Here is a 16740-nt window from a genome sequence, read left to right as displayed (position 1 = left end):
AAATTTAAATATGGAATTTCTGTAAATACCAGACCAGCAACAGCAAAAAAAGGAAGAATTTCTGCTAAATATGTATAAGACAAAGCCAAAATAAGGTAAAGGTTATTTGATTATAATGCATTATTTTTTTTGAATGATCTGGGTGGGTGACACCAGTACAGTAGTCACTTGTGGGAATCACATAAACAGTTTGACATTATAGCTCTTTTTATGAAAGGAGTCAGGTTTATAAATCATTGGGTCTTAGGCAATGGGTGTGGTTGAATAAACAGGCTGTGCCAGTCAACCATTAATCAAAACCTTCCTCAGGATGATGCGATGACTGGGAGAGAACTTCTCCCATCACATGCTTCAGTTCAGACCAACTTAGCTTAAAGCCTAAAAGCTTCAACCCATTCTGTCACATAAAGCCATGTTGAACATAACCAGCAAAGAATGTGTTCTAATAAAATAATCGTACAAATGGGGAGAACTAAATTTCAATTAACTTGGAGCCAAGGTCCAAACATCCATGCTGACACAAATGCCAGTAAAGTTTTTTTTGCTGTCTTTTCCAACAACCACCAAGCAGAATTCAAACATGGAAGTCAAGTTAATTTAGACATTAGGGCTACTTTAAAGACAACCAACAAACCCCCACTGTCACAATTCTAAAAAGTGAGGTAAACAATGAGTCACTCAGCCTCCATGGACTCACAAATGGCACAGGATGCACCACTTCAGTGTCTCCTTAATGGTCTAACTCCAACAGAGCATGTAAACAAAAGGATACGCTCCAATCCAAGGATCCAGCACATGGATTTGATCAAGAGTGAACGCAAACTGAAAAGGAGCATGGAGTTGCTAGAGCTCAGCTCTAACAGAGGACAAACTATTCCCTACTCAGCTGTCTGACACCACAATACTGAACCTCGTAATACTGAACCTGGGAAAAGCCATTTAACTGGCTGCTTGGACTGGAGGAGGAGGACATGTGTAAAGACAATTACAAACATAACATAATGATAATCCACCAAATATCATTATATGTATTGTATGCACACAATAAACAATGAAATCTAGGTTTAAAACAAATGCAATGCTATAACTTCAATTTCATCATAACTAACTAAAACAATCATTATTAATTTACAATTGGAGTAGCTGCCACTTATTGCTCCACACAATAGCTCAAACTGAGCCAAAGCCAAAGAATGTAGAGGCGTGATTCATGACCAACAGCAGTAAATGCTACTTTCAATTTCAATGAAGGTGTAGTTCCTGTGACTACTTCAAAATAAATGTCAGCCTGTCAATTCAATGTTTTTAATGTGAAGATGCAGCAGCAGGAAATGTGTGGTTTGTAATAGCATGTTTTCAGGGAATGCGCCAACAGCCATCCAGTCTGAAATGCTGTATAAGTGCATAGGTGGACTGTAGGCTCAGTAACTATTATGTTATCTAATTTTGTAATAGATAATGACTCATCATTTCAGTGATAGTCTTGTCCACTTTTACATCATCTCCTTGAGCAAACTAGAAGTTAATGTGCTATAAATAAAGCAGTCAAGACCAACAAAGAGGACTAGACATGAGGAAACAGCCACTGATGAATGAGTTGTTTGTGATGCCAAGAATAAATGGGCCAATGGCTCTGACCTCTTTAATCATGTGTAATTAAAGCAGTGTAAATGAAAAAGAAAGAAATATGAGGCATGCGGTTTGTTTAACATGTCATCACCTGATTAAAACCATTCATATTCCCCCCGCTTGTGTCTCAATTTTAAACCAACCAAGACGGGAGCAAGTCCATTTCTCTCTGGCGGTGTCAGTCTCGTGTTGGTTTTTACCCCACTGGATTTTACTGCAGCTCCTGAACTGGCTGGGCTCATTTGGGTGGTACTTAGTGGCTCTGAGTGGTCAGAGGCTGAGCATGTGAGAAAATCTGTAAATTAATAATTCATTTTAATTGGTATCATATGCAAGATATATTATCTTAAGAATGATAAAATGAGATTATCAGAGGGAATCGGCTCAATTTAAAAACAGTGCAAGGACTCAAGTCCACCATTCTTAATGTTTTTACATAATATCACAGCTAATAGAAAGTTGATTCAAAATGCATTATGTCTCATATAAATTATTATTGAGTGCCGCTGTTTGGCGTGTAGTGTTTAATCTCTGTTTCGAGTGGACTGAATCAAAAGAGACAGTCACTTCTTTTTATTATGTTTGTAATATTCTCTTTAATGCTTTCTATTTCCTGCTGGAGCTTTGTGGCTGCATGTGTGTTGGGTCAAACTTTGAAGAGTCTGAGTCGAGTTTCCACAACAAATTATCTATGTATACTAACAAGCCTAATAGGGCAAGAAACACATATTTTTTATGTTGTCAGTGGGGAGACTCACTGTCAGCGCACGATGAACAGTTAGAACGGACATGGAACAGGGATTTAATGATGCAAAGTGGAACTGCAGCTCATCCACTGAGGGTCAAGTGTGAATGAGTAGTTATAAATCTGAGGAAAATCCATATTTCCCTTTCTTTCTAATCAAATACATTGATCAATAAAGCTGTTCAGACAGCTGATATTGTAAAAACACCTGCTTTGTATTCATTCAGTCTTGAAAGAGAGTGTTACTGTGGTTTTCTGCTGCCTTGTTTTTGGTCCATGCTGTTTTGGTTAAATGTGCGTCGAATGTTCTTCACAATTATGGGAGGATTATGAAAGAAGCAAATCCTTCCAAGTGTCTATGTGGAACTCCTACTTAAAGAGGCTGTTCTGCTTTCACACACCTCTGACTCAGAGTGACGCTTCAGCTCACTCTGCCATATTATCACTTGTTCTGTTCCACCATTTACAGCAGAGGTTAAAGTTCAGACAGTGCCTATGATGACAATACCTCAGAAACTCTAGGTGTGATTGTCTTCAGCTATATACAGCTGTGTGGGCCCTAAAAATTAGACATGGTGTTTAGTTGGACATTTATTTCTCATATATTTCATCCTCTGCAGTAAAGATCTGATCGAACAGAGCTTTTACTGAATCTATGGAAACAGCTCATCAATGATGTGCCATTGCTCTATGATAAAGCAGGAACTAACAAATTCATACACTCACGTGTGAGTTGGTGTCCAATTCAAAATATACTGTATCAGGGGTACACAAACCTCATCCTTCAACTGCCTTTTAAAACTCAACAATATAAAGAATTGTCTCCTATACTTTCGAGTTCCTTCATGGAGCTGTTCAGTTTTGTGCCTTGTTGAAGGTCTCTTTATTTTTCATAAAAGTCATTTATTTATTAGGAGGATAGCATGTTATACTCGTGTAAAAGCTAAAGTATAGGAGAGCAACCTTCAAACTGCTCTGTTCACTGTAAGGCTTTCACTTAATATTTGGATTATTTATCAGATGCCAAAGTTCATTTCAGTCTGAAGTGAAAAACAAGAGTGACCAGACCACAAATGGAAATGTGACAATGTACAACATCCAGTGTGTTTCATGATGTGAAAAAGTATAGAATTTAGTTTTACATGCCAATTACAGTTATTGTAGGACACATCTGTCACCTTATCTAAGTGTTTTTTTTTTTTAGATTGGTATCTGTGATATCATACTTCTGCCTGGATCAGCCCACTGATCCAGGGGATTCCTTTATAAAGAGGTGGCAAACAGAAGACTGCAGAGATAAGAAGGGAGGAGGCGTTTGACTTTGGCAGTGTGAAGAGCATCGGCCTCTGAGAGAGCTGATGCTCATATCAACTTAGACTGCACTGATAAATGCCATTAGCTGAGGTGTGAAGAATAAACCTTGAAATACATTCTTCAAAAATGATTTCTAGGGGCAATCATAACCACAACTACGGAGCCTCTATTTATCAGTCTATGAATTACAAATACCCATGTTACTTTCAAGTGATTACAATTCATCATGATTCTGCATCAAAGTAGAAGTCGTGAAACAGAGACAAGCATTTAACTCACATCTACACAGTTGTTCATTGCTAACATTCTCCTTTCACAGAAATACATTTTTCTTCATAGCATGTCTGTTTTTGAGTCCCTGTAAACCTGCATGGTCTCTAATGCAAATTTCCACCTCCAACGCACAGGGGTGAATATTTATTGAACTCACCCATTTACAAATTATCAAGAATGCACCAAAGTCTCAGCTCCACCATTGTTTTTGCCAGTGACTAGGTCCATCTTGTCCAACCTTACAGTCTATTAAATTGTTTATGAACTGTGAGAGTTCATATTTTAGTCAAATTGCAGCCAGTTGACAATAATTTCTACATAGCCGACAGTTTGAGAATGCAACTAACACTGGCTGAGATGCTGCGATGCAAAAACTGATGGTGAGAAAAAGACAGCTTATTTGGTTTTCTCTTCCTCAACTTCGTCCTCACAGCCTGCCATGGACACTTAACAGAGCCTTGTGTTTTCCTAGCAGCCTCCACTTTACCACAATGTGGTGGAATACTACAGTGATAGTGGGTCGTCTTATTTGAAATTAATGGACTGACACTGGAGAGAAATACAATCAAGACAGGAAGTGCCATCTTGGTGTAAGAGCTACTCCAGTCCTCCAGAGGAGCCAGGGCCTACCCACGCTGAACTTTATATCTCCAAGCACTTAAAGGAGAAACAGTGTAATGAACCCACAGCTTCTATTAATTAGTTTGCATTCTACAGCATGGCCTGATTTTATAGCTATAGATGAGGACTGTTTGAGATGTTTAATCTAAAACATTACAGACTGAAAAGCTTTAGAGAACAAGAAAAATTAATGTCCTGCACCCTGAGCTCAACAGGAAGAGAGGACACAAAAAAAGAAAGCCTGCTGCATGCAGACCTGTCAGGCACACTAAAAGGGCCTACACCTTTCCAGCCCTAGTTTATTAATTTCCCTACCGCTGTCAGAGTGGAGCCCTTGGTTCACTGTACTCCTCATTTTGTCTGTTCTAGCACATCACACTCAGCTGGCCTGTGTCCTATGTCCCCCAATGATACTATCAAAGAGGACACGATTGCAAGTATTAGCCCAGCAAGTTAGCGTTAAAGGACAGGTTCTGATTCAGGTCTGTCTTTATCCAATACTAACATGCTGTAGAGGACTGTAACAGTCTGAGACCACCGTCTCATTGGGAGTGGTCTCAGACAAGATCTGGTATAAGACTGTTACTACGTCTCAGTTCAGATAATTCAGACAATGACTGGCATAGTGCAGGGATATAAACAGTGTACTGTTGTGCTAAGTTAGAATAGCATAGATTTATTGTACATTTCCATCGCACATAAGAATAGGACAAAATTTTGTTAGGCAGTTTCACTCCAGTGACAGCAATAATGGGGCAGTAGCAGCAACAGTACTTTAAAGTAAAAAAGGAGGCAAATAGTGTAACACTGGTGTAGTGCTAGCGTTACTTATATATATATATATATATATATATACCTCGCTGGGCGACATACCCCTCTGCCAACACCAAACAAACATTGAAGATACAGTTCCCCACCCATCAAGAAATACCAACAACACATTCGTCAACCACACAACACAAATTAGTTTGTTTCAGCTTTCAGCAGCTGATCCACAGCTCTGGGTTATAGCTGGGAGGTTTTTTGTTTTTTTTTTGGCTCTCCCTTTTTGTCTAGATTATTCTGGAAGCCAACTGAACAGGCAACGTCCAGGGTGTGAGGGGTCTTTCTGCACCACAGAGGCCCGTCTGTGCAGACTCTTCTGCTTGGCTGCATACAGCTGGAGTACCAGACTGTGCAGTCTTAGGTAAGGGTGCTTTCAAGGATGGAGTGGCTGTTCCTTTTCAGCCTCCTCAGGAAGAAGTGGAGCTTCGAGCCTTTTTTCATCAGACTAGTGGTATTGTGGTCAGGTCCTCTGGTATGTGGACCCCTGGAAATTTCAAGTGGGCAACCTTCTTAAAGAGCCCTCCTTCAATGTGTAATAGGGCATGAGGTTCTTTTTTTTTTTTTTCTTGAAATCTATTATTTCCTCTTTGGTTTTCATAGTGTTGAGAATCAGGTCATTTTCTCTGTACCATGCTTACAGTGCCTAAACCACCTCCCTCTACACCATCTCATCATTGTTCATTATGAGGCCAACAATAGTTGCGTCGTCTGCAGGCTTTACCACCATTTGGAATTGTGTGTGGGACTGTAGTCACTGGTGAACCCAGAGTAGAGGAGTACGCAAAGAACACAGCCTTGAGGAACGCCAGTGCTGAGGATGACTGTGGAGGATGTGTGATGGCCCAGATTGACCTGCTGCTGTCTGTTTATCAGTAATAACAAGATCCAGAGACAGAAGGAGGCGTTTATTCCCTGTCTTTGTCATCCAGCTTGCACCAGCTGATGGAATTAAATGCTGAAGTGAAGTCAACAAAAAGCTTCCTAACCCAAGAACAGTTCCTGTGACCATGAAAACATCATTCTCCTTTGTCATTTGGTTATTAGGGCAACATTGACATTGATAATGTGATCCTTTTAACTCTCTGTCACACTTTGCCAATACCAAATGTGTTGGCTCTCACCATTGCTTTCCATTGCTTTCATTTTAAGTGCCCTGCATGTCGCAATTCTTGTTAGTGTGGAGACACTCGTGCTTCAAATGCATATGAAAGTACACTGTTGGTGTACCCTGTAAATTATTACACTTTGAGTGATGGTGGGCAACATCTAGTCCTTGTTCTTTGGAAAAATGCCTAACTGAAGCTGACATGAAGGTTCTGCAGTCAGAAACAAGATGATATGTTCACAAGCAATGTTTTTCCATACAAGAAAACACTCCATCTGACACTGCTTTGTAAAAGCTGGAAGGCAGTCAAAGTCGATGATACTAAACATACATATTGAGCACTAGAGAGTGATAGGAACAGAGAAAGATAGACTGCAAGAAATGCGCTGAACACGCCAGAAAGAATACTTGCAGGAGCATAGCAGAGATGGAGATGCTTCAATTTGCTTTTAATCTGATATCTAAGAAGATAAGTGAAAAGAAGGGGTCTTTCTTTACTTTATATACTGTCAATGAAGGTGATCTTGTGTCTTCTTAGTCAGAAACTGGCCAGAGGTTACTGAAAGGTCCTCAAAGACTCGGACTGCAGACTGCTGAACTAATGAATGTCTGCTTTGATAAACTTGAATCTAGGAATGGGGACTATGAACATTGTAATCAATATTTTCTGAGCAATGTTGCTCTGAGTTTCTTCATCTTAAGGTTGTATAGCATTGGGCATATGTATTTTTACTCTATTTTTAATGGAATTTGATTCGTTTATGTCACAGTTGGGCAAGAAAGCCCAATGGTAAATGGAAATGGAAATGGTATTTCCTGAGGAGGCTGAGGAAGTTTGGCATGTTGCCTAAGATCCTCAGCAACTTCTACAGCTGCATTGTCGAGAGCATCATGACCAGCTGCATCAGCGTTGGACTGCTGAAAGGATCACCAGGACTCCACTGCCTTCTCTGTAGAGCATCTACCACTGCAGAGTCCACAGGAGAGCTGCCTCCATCCTCAAGGACCCCACTCATCTCCAGCACGGACTGTTCACACTTCATTTTGTCATAATCTTGAATGTTTCATTTTGCACACAGAGCTGATAGCTCAGTCAGTTTGTTCTGTTTTATCAATTTCTATTATATTTTATTTTCTATTGTATTATATTTCAATTGCTGTTTTGAGATTGAAATATTTGTATTCTATTCTATATTTTTATTATTTATCTATTTTCTGTATACATTTGGCATTCACCATAGGCAACAAAAAGAATTTCATTGTACAGGGAAATGTGTTTGTTTACTGTGCATATAAAATTAAATAAATTTAATCTTTTCAAAATTATGCAGGAATCAGTGGAAGTTAAACTGCTGGCAGTGTTACTGGTCAAATTAGAAAGTCCTTTACTATAAATTTGCTTCCTTTCCCTTCACAGACTTATGCATGCTAGCCAGTTAGCCTCAGAGCAGCATATCTTTTAGTACTAAATTGTGATATTTCAGTCACTGGATGAAGAAGTAATATTCCTTGGGATGATGTATTACAATTGTCAAAGTAGGTTCTTCCTCACAACCTTCAGGCAAATACCTCCATGTAAAGGATTCATTCTATTCTATGTTTTTTGCAGAGATAACACTATGCTCATTTGAGGACTTTTCTGGAGACACAAATTTCCCCTGAGTGCCTTAACAATGGCACATTCATTCCTATCCTGATGAGCCTGACCCCACTTGAGGCCACTGAATGCTGATGAGATGATTAAATCTCAAAAGCTGTGATGTGTCCCCAAACTGGATATGGGGCAGATATATCCCTCATTGTTATCACTTTGGACTAAGTCCAAAGAAGAAGTATTTTTCATGTGGAATGAGTTGAACATTGGTAGAAATTATCATCCTCCTGTGCAGCTGTACAAAAAGCCTCTATAATCAAAAGGGAGTAGGGCAGCCAGGCTCTGCTGAGTTGGCAGAAAACACAACCACCTGGTTGCATGTCACAAAGGCCTGAGTTCATGCCAAATGCATATAAGCCGTGTTCAGAGGGAAGTAGATTGTCACATGTTATGAATAAGAGAATTGACATCTGAAGCTATCAGATCAAGTCATCTGGTAAACTACTGTAACACGGTCAATGATATATTGCTAGCAAAACACAACTGCTGGATATTCTGAATAAGAATATTATCCAGAGTGTAGAAAAACATGTCAACAATGTAACAGCATCAGTGTGTTTTTTGCAAAATATGGAAGTGCTGCAATAATTCATTGATTTCCTCTTGGACAGAAAATTCAAATAGACAGTCAGGAACACTTAAAAATATAAGAAAAACATGTATAACCTAAAGATTCAGCGTTAGCTTTTTGTTGTAGTTATTGAGGTAATACGGACCAGTGAAAATTCCTTTGATTGTAGTCCAACATCATTAAATCTTATCTTTCTTTTGTTCTGGACATTCAACATCGCAGGCAGAAAAAAAATCTGTCTTTTTTTTCTGAACTCATTTAAAAGGTTAACTTGGGCTTGAAATGGTTTTCACCTCTATGGTTGAGAACAGAAGAACAAAAGGGGGGAAAAGCTTAGTATACCATATATACAGTATATACCACCTCTTCTGTCAGAGTGGAGACCTCCCTGGTCCTTAGTGAATTATTTGGCCTGCTCATTCCCATCTGCTAGGACAATCCTAGACGCTGGGTTACTCCGAGAGCTGCTTCTTTTCTGCTGTTGTGAGAGCCAAGAATTTCCCACGTGTATGTTGTACATGTTGTTATACTTCTGCTACAGACATGCAAACCTTGCATGGGCTTTTACAGCTTGTTACCTGTGTTCCTCACAGAGGCAGCAGTGACGCTTCAGCAGTTCACCTCAAAGGCAACAGATGGGGTGATCTGTGATGATAGACGATACAGACTCACGGACAATTCCAGTGGAAACAGGGTAGTATGGTAGTCCTGACATCTCTACACGCTGCAGCTTAAGAGAGCAGAATGGCAGATAGATAACACATTCAGGAACTCAGAAAATGTGCCAATCACCACCAACTACTCACATTAAGAAAACCTGCCCAATCAAGTTTTATCTTTCTCTGGGGTGGTGTGCAACATTTTGTTAGTTTCTGCTATGTGGTAGTAGAAAGCACCAATCAACTATACATCATGCTGACTCCTCTTTGGTGAATATGGATGTTGAGCATCAGTTACACAACCAGTACCTCTCACCTGGGAGTTTCTCCAACTTGTGGTGTGTTCACAAGGCATGGATTTCTGGAGCAGCCCAAAGGGGGCAGAGGGTTGAGAGGGGCAGATGGGTGCACAGGGTGATTCAATAACAAGGTGACTTAGAATAAAATGATTGAAAGTGGATCACTGATGAGAAATAACAAAATCCAAACTCTAGTTAATAACATCAGGATAGGTATGCATGCACGTGACTAAAACAAGAGCAGCTCAGCAGGATCAAACATACTAAATAAGGGAGCCAGAACTGAATGGACACAGGTAACATTTGTTAGGATGAGACAGAACCGGGCAGAGACAGGAAGTTATCAGACCATGAAACACACAGCGGATGTAATTTCAAAGTAAAACAGGAAATCAACAAGTCCAAACATCTTAACGGAAGCAGACTAGGACTATGCATGACAACTTATTTTGGCAGAATAATGATAAATTATAGGATTGTTAACGTAAATCTTGCAAGGTAATTAGCCTAGAAATAACCCACTGTATGGGTAAGACATAACCCAGCACTCAGGTCCTGCCAACCCTGCCCATGTTCTGTCCCATAAGTCCTCTGTAGCAGTGTTAGTGTTGGAATATTTTTTAACCTAGCAGCTTTTGGTTGTTTATGGGTTTGTTTGTTTTTTGTTTTTTTTTTGGTTTGCTACTGATTGTTCTATATTTCATTTCAAAGTAAATAAAAAAAATCTGAATTTCCCCTGTGTTGTATGACAATTCACTACTGGAATTATAAGAAATAAAAGATGAGCATCAACCAGGATCAGACCTGAACGTAGACTCACGGTAGAATCCATGTCTTCTTTAAGTGGCTAAGAAAAACTTTGTGCTGCTTCTGTCTGTACACGCAGACAGATTCTTTACGTTTGTGTGTAATTAAGGCTGGTTTTGGTCAGAAAAATGGGAACAATAAAAAGAGAATAAGACACAAACTGGAAGATTTAAATCACCTTATTGAAGTTTGATTTTCCGGATAGTGCATGCAGACTTGCTCCCTTGTCTGTTTTGCTTGCCTGGGGTTGGACCTGAAAAAATGAGGATGAAAACGTAAGTGATCAAAAAACCCAAACTGAAAGATAAATTAATGGGACACATACAGTAAATCTCCCCAATATGCTGACCATTTAATATCATAATCCCAGTAATTTATGCATTGACAGTGTCAGCATTTTTTTTTTGCCACCATTCTTTGCTGCAACTGTGTTACATTTTCTTGAATATTTTATTTATAGTTTTTATATTCTCTTTTATTACAGGTTGCCCCTCCATTGTGAAATATGCAGCTCTTTGTGTCTTATATGCAGCAAACCTCCACCCCTTTTATGTGAAGGTGCCCTAATCTAAATGCAAAACCCTGGGTTTAGTTTGCACGTTGATAACTGGCATACAGTAGCTAATTTGGGGAAGATTGGCCATGCCCAGCAGGCGCAACATACCAAAAAGCTTTTAATGATAATTCAGAAGAAAATCACAACTTTAAATCAAAATGGCTTCCTTTTAGGGTGAGAGTATTGCTTTAAGAGGCTTTTTTGTGCATCAGGTTATATACATTTACCCATTTTCGTTCAATCTGGAGCAGGACACCATATTTTCTTCATTTTCAAGGCAGCACCTTTGTGCCCTTTTTGACTTGCGTTTCTTCAACACATAAAAAATGAAATTTTTCGACACTGACCAAGTTTAGTGAGTTTTGGGGCATATTTAGGCTGTCAAAAAGATGCTTGTTTAGGAAGAAACATAAAGACAAAATCCTCCAGATTCAATACAGTTTCTCCTACAGTCGAGTGCTCAGGCCCTAGTCAAAGCGTCAACAAAACTGTGACTGAGGATAACTGCCGTGTGACGATAATACACTTTGGGCTCACCACTACAAATGGCTTGTTGTAAATTAAGTTGATATACAACTGTTATTTGTGCAGATTTAAGTGTTACTGCCACATCAAATACAAAAGACTGCACTCAGTGGACCAAACTCAAAGAGGCGCTTTATCTACCAAGTTTCCTCATGGAGGGACAGTTTTAGTGCAGAGAGATGCCAAAATGGCGTCAGCCTTTTATTCAAGCACTTTCAAAGACACTCAAGGATAACAGATGACTTTTGCTGCACTACTTTGTCATGTCCATGCAGTGCTGTACGGCATCCTCTTATCCCACTCCTACCCTTAAAAGCCTAACTTTGCATATGAACTAGAAACCAAAGACTGCACACACAGGTTTCTATAAGCTTTTCAGATCTGGAGACTGTCAGGTGTGTTACGTCCAGCTACAACAAAAACATCTTCGCTGGATAAAGATCTGGACACTCGAGGATATCAAAAATGTAGTTTGAAGCCATTCTTTGAAGTGCTTTGCTTTGACATTCAGTTCTTTTTTGTTCTCGGTTGAAAGAAATCCAACACAACAGGTTTTCCAAAGCCTGTTCCACATGGAAGCGCCACCACAGCATGATGTTGCCACCTTTCACACTGAGGCTGATGACTTCATGATGATGTGCAGTGTAACATTTTAAAAGCTTAATTTTGATTTCAGTTGATGTTGGAAACTGACTGCTGACTCTGCCACACGGTAATAGTCATCACTGTGTTTTTCTGAGCATGCTTTTGATATATCAAACGCATTAGAAACTCCCCAACTTACCAAGGCTCACAGCTCCCACCAGAGGAAGTAACTCTATCGCCAACATGAAAGTTTTGTTGAGGGTCCTGGCCTGGTCCTACACCTAATCAAATTTTGCAACAGTTATCTCACTTCTCAGTTTATGTGGTTTAGGAGGAGATTTGGGCTTACATCATGTCAGTCTGTATTATATCTACGATTCTGCAATGTTTAACAGAACAGGACCTGATAATATCTGTGAGAATAAGCAATGACTCACATAGAAATGCAAGTGCAAGGCCTGTGCGTTGGAAAGGGATTCTTAGGCCATGTTGGTTCTTGCACAGTTTTCCAAAAATGCAGGTTCTCGTTGTCAATTCATTTGTGCGGGTTGATCACCTTAGGTCTGCCCAATTGGAAACCCCATGCCAGTCTCTCTGAATCTCCTAGGGATATCTATCTTGAGGGCTTTTGTGAGTTTTTTGTGTTCTTTCTCACAAAAGAAACAGGATGGGCTGCTAACCCATACAGTCCCAAGCTATGAACCATCTCTCTGGTGGTCACCTATATGTTCTTGGTTGTCATCCAGTCTGTTCCTTGGAGTCACTGGCTGAACCAAGTTTTTACTCTTGAAGAAACATCTCCAGGATGCACTGGGACATTTAACCATTTTAACCATTTAAGTGTTTAAACGGTTTAGCAACATAATATTGATGAAAATAATTTCACAATTACAAGTTTAAACCTATTAGTTAGAAAATTTTAAATCTGGAGGAAGGTAAGCTTTACAAACATATATTTTCTAATTCATGTACATTCATGTGAGATCAGTGTGTAGGGATGTTGAGTAGTCTTTGGATAAACAATTAAAACAATCGGGGGTGGGGATACTTTTCATAAACTCTGTAATTACAGTGAACTGATTGTGATTAATTGTGTTAGCTCTAATGTACTAACAAATATAATGATTCATTTCAGAGCAAAACTCATTTTCTCATGAATGTATAACACAAAACTTGCTGAATCTGCTCTCACAACATAACAGCTTGAACACAGGATGCAGCACACGCTGAAGCCAGATGGCAACCGCTGCTTAATTGCTGAATAATCTTCCAAACACTGGATTTGTTATTTCAAGTGTAAGCCAGCATTTCCAGACTGCATGCTGGGTGATCAGAATTTAAGTCTCATCTGCAGGGAAAATTTCTCAGCAGGGACACTAACTATTTTAAAACAGATTAAAGCTGTGAGACTCATCCTGGTGCTACTTCAAGCTGCTTCATCATCTTTGTTTTTGCTATCATTTACAATAGATAGAAGTGTATCAAAGAGTAATGGAGAGAAGCCAAGTACATTTACTCAAGTAGAGTTCTTATAAGGGCAATTTTATTTTTCTTTCATTTAATTACATTTAAGAAGGGTATAGAATGCTACATGTACAACAATAGTTATTAAATAGGGCCCTTGATTCTCACACAAGAGCTTAAACTAATGTGTAACTGAACGTGGTCTGTGTGGATTTGTGCAAGACTGGGGTTTAAGTGACAACACCCAAGTCCACATTCTTCAACTTGTCCTCCAACAAAAATAACAGGACAGAGAGAGTTGATAAAGACGGCTCAGGTTAAATAAATCTGATATCTTGTTAGTACAGTGAACCATATATTGGCAAAGCTGCTAACACTTTGTCAACCATTACCAGTAATAAGTTTATCAACACTTAAAATGAAAAGATGCTAACAACTCTTTTTTCAAAATTCAAAATTTTTTCATATTCTATCTAAATATAATTACCATAGAAAAGTATTTTACTGAGGTTTTGATGTCAGATAAGGAATTTAAAAAACAGGCCAGTCAATAGCTCAAATGATTAAAATAACACTTATACCAATCCAGCAATGCCCAGGACCCGGAAAAAGATACTGTAAGCAATAGAAGATGAATGAATGCCTACACTAAAGAACACTCCACCAGCATTGTCCTCTGAACTCTGTGCTAGCATGCCAACATGCTGATGTAAAACGATTATAATGCTGACCATTTTCATGTTATTTTGTTACCAAACCTTTGCTGCCTTGTCTTACAAAAGTAGCAGATACATTACAATTTTAACCTGGCCATGGAGGGAGGGAAAAAAAAGATTCCTTCTGTGGGGAGCATGAATGTACGTTGCTCTAAGATTTCAAAGTAGTCCATCCAATATTATTTCAATTCAAAATAACATGTGTCAACCCAATGATGGAATGTTAATCCTTTGGTAATCATGAATAACTGTTTATTGTAATCTATTCATTAGCAGCTGAGATATTTCATGCTGGTCCCACTAAGGTTTTTCCCGCTTTTTCTAATGTAACCCTTACGGAACCACAACTTTGATGTTTATGTGTTGAGGCATGGGTAGCTAGTTTGAGCTTACTGCAAAAGGTCACACAGTGAAAATTCTCAGTGTTGTATTTTTACCGTATACAGTATGTTGCTTTAGCTTCTCAGTATGTTCATCAGCCCGATGTATAGGACAAGTACCTCTAGATTTGCAAAGCAGAGGCTATTTGACACTCACTTTAGGTAAAGGTACCCCTCTACACTGACATATCTCAGCTAAGTAGCATTGATTTATTAAATATTTCGGGTTCTCACGCATACAAGTAATACCAGCTGCTGAGGATCTTGAAGGGCACCGATGAGTGGTGAGCAGGGTGGGAGAAATATGTCGATGACCCACTTCCACCCAGCACTGTGAGCACTACGATGACTGTATTCCTCCCATCCAGTCGGGCTCCTTTCCATATCTTTTACCTTTGTAAAAGATATGGAGCTCATTTACTCACTAAATTATCATCCTAATGACGTGCCGAAGTGCCAAAGTAGATGATGAGTAATAGATGGTTTGTATGAGTGGTGGACTATGATGAAGGTTTCCAAATCTTCAAATACAAAAATCATACTAAAGTGTTGTTACATTATCATAGCATTGATCATATATTTCATTCATCTTCTCCTGCTTATCCGTTTCCAGGTCACAGGGGGTGCTGGAGCCAACCCGAGCTCACAATGGGTGAGGGCGGGGAACACCCTGGACAGGTCACCAGTCCATCACAGGGCCAACACACAGAGACAGACTGAGGCCAACAACCACTCACACTCAAATTCAGACTGCAGACAATTTAGAGCCACTAGTTAACCTAAACATGAAGTCTGTGGACAGTGGGAGGAAACTGGACACAGGCAAAACATACGAACTCCACACAGAAAAACCTAACCAAACTCATGACCTTCTTGTTGTGGGGCAAAAGTTGCCCTTCAATTTATATTTAGTTAAAAATCCGGTGTACTCAGCTTATACGTCACATCAGTGATAGTTCAATGTGTTGACACATTTTCTTCTTCATCACAAATGTGTGCTGTGTCTTCTCAGGATTATGTAAGCAAACCACTTAGTGTTGGGCCATAGCTAAAGGTCAGGCCGGAGGCAGGCCAGACTGCCTCTAATGACTTCTTTCAGAATGAGGCAGTGGAGTTACAGTTTCTAATATGCTGTGCAACAAGAGGCACGCAAAGACACCCACAGACAAACACAATCAATGAACCTATATCTACTATAGATGAGACCCAGCCCTGGATAAGTGGATGAAGATGGATGGATGAATGGATTCATCCGGAGGTTCAGCAGGAAAGCTTAAGGCAGCGGCAGTGCCACACACTGGTTGAACTGAATTTCTGGGGCAACAGTGCTAACCATTATGTTGTTGTGCTGCTCCTGATCTCTCTCACGCGCACACACACACATATACATATATATATACATATACATATATATATATATATATATATATAAATATACAGGCAGAGGGATGAAGAGAGATAGATACATATAGATACAGTATATAGATATATTATGGCAAGCTGTTTTGGAAATGATTTATATATACTATGAAGTTTGAAAATGTTCGATGAAAGTTCGAATATCATTCAATATAGTCCATCTTCATTCCATGTAGTCCAACTTTCGTGTCCAAGATTTCAGCTGTACGTGCAAATCTGTTGGTGACAGGCAGAACCAACTTGTCTCAGCAGCTGGCTAAAAGATGAGTAAGAAGGCCACATTATTGTAAATATTTGAAATAGGTGTGGTTGTTTCTACTTTGCCAAAGGTGTGTTTTTTAAATATGATGTGTTTGGTATGTTTTTTTTTTATATAATTTGTATATTTTATATATTATGATGTCTATATTTTCTTAGATATTGCTATCTGGACACCACGTCTAATCTTTAGTTTAAGTAAACACTTGCTCAGTCTATATATTGCCTTATTTCATGAGTCCTTTTGCCACTAGAAAGTGAAACACATGTAACTGAACAGGATGTATGTCAGCTCTTGTACCTTCACTGAGGCTACCTGGCAATTTTCCATTTTC

This window comes from Echeneis naucrates, chromosome 14 (genome assembly GCF_900963305.1).
Source record: "Echeneis naucrates chromosome 14, fEcheNa1.1, whole genome shotgun sequence".
Taxonomy (NCBI): domain Eukaryota; kingdom Metazoa; phylum Chordata; class Actinopteri; order Carangiformes; family Echeneidae; genus Echeneis; species Echeneis naucrates.
This window is presented reverse-complemented; position numbering follows the sequence as displayed.